The following is a 1,423-nucleotide window of genomic DNA, read 5'->3' on the forward strand; positions in this document are numbered from 1 at the left end:
CGAAGCCTTTTCCTATTCCTTTCTATTAGCCGTTACATATTTGGCAAACTTAGGAAGTTTTGCCATTGACTATAGAAATAGGGCTTTGATTGAGAGTACGAGTACTTGTTCCATAAATTTCCTTTGTTCGGGATCTAGAGAATGTTTTATTGCTCGAGATGGGAATGGTAATGGTGGTTGAAACGAATTAAGATGATCGAAGTTTTCTTTATCTCGGGACCACGACGTGGTGAATCATCAGAGCACGTCCTATTTTTTTCTCTTTTGGCTCTAAGTGCCTCTTCTTCCAAACACAACTTGGGATTCTTGTGGTTGCTTCATGGGCCACAAATAGCTCATAATGAACCTGTTCTTCGGTGTATATCGCCATTACACAGGGTTATGCTTTTGGGTCTTGATTACGAGGTGGTAATCTTTCATTGACAAGTGTAGTAAGTTGCCCAAGTTGTTTTTTATGGAAGCTTGATGATTTTGTACATTAGCATCAGTTGTATCATGTCTCTTTTCAGATTCTTGCATAAATCTTTAAAGTACCAGCTCGAAATCAATCTTCTTTTCAGTTTGTGGTTATTCTTTTTGGTAGAAACCCTGACCGGTTTGTCTATACATCTCATCTTTTTTTTTCTTATACTCTTCATATGGTAACCATTCCTTCTTAGGCTTCCTTCAATCTTCATCATACTTGTCACCACTCGAATAAAACACTTTTTCCTTGTGATTCCCATTTGCATCAAAGTCACAATGCTTTGTCAAATATGGACCACTACAATTATCACAACTAACTCTTATGGCATGAATGGATTGATCCAGCTTTGTGATTAGCCTTTTCTTCTAGTAACATCCTCTCTTAGATTATGGTACTCTCATGAGTGCTTTGCAAACTCTTCAATTAACTCTTATAGTAGTTGGCTCCTCCCTTCTTTGTCATTGGCTCTTAGGAGTCAAGATGTTGTCTAGTTGTGACATTCACCCCATTATAGAAAATAGACACTTCTTGTTAGACATTCAAATCATGTTGGGGGAAATTCTAAGCAATCATTTATACCTCTCCCATGCTTCATATAAAGACTCTCCAACCTCTTATTGAAAATTAGTTATCTTGTTTTTGAGGTTTAAGATATTGGAAGGTGGACTAAATTGTTTAATAAAAGCTTTACGAAGGGTGTCCCAAGTAGTAATGGGTCCGGGTGAAAGAGATTTCAACCAAACTTTTGCTTCACCGGTGAAAGTGTCCATAAGCATCCTTAGTAGCACAAGTTTTCTTGACACATTAGGAACATGAAAATAGTTGGAAATCTCTTTGACCTCATCAATTTTCTTGAAATCATCTTCATACTCTTTCCCGGCGAAAGGTATGTCCTTTAGCATGGATAGAATGTGTCCTTTAAGCTCAAAACTTCTCTCATATGGTATCTCGGGTGGA

General features: G+C 37.5%; 1 non-coding gene across 1 annotated transcript; it reads left to right on the forward strand.

The window, feature by feature from the left end:
* Positions 1-1,007: 1,007 nt before the first annotated feature.
* LOC111912293 (small nucleolar RNA R71) lies at positions 1,008-1,113 on the forward strand. Its single transcript, XR_002857127.1, has one exon. It is a non-coding gene; the product is annotated as a small nucleolar RNA R71 (small nucleolar RNA).
* The last annotated feature ends 310 nt before the right edge of the window (positions 1,114-1,423 follow it).

This window comes from Lactuca sativa, chromosome 2, assembly GCF_002870075.4.
Source record: "Lactuca sativa cultivar Salinas chromosome 2, Lsat_Salinas_v11, whole genome shotgun sequence".
NCBI lineage: Eukaryota > Viridiplantae > Streptophyta > Magnoliopsida > Asterales > Asteraceae > Lactuca > Lactuca sativa.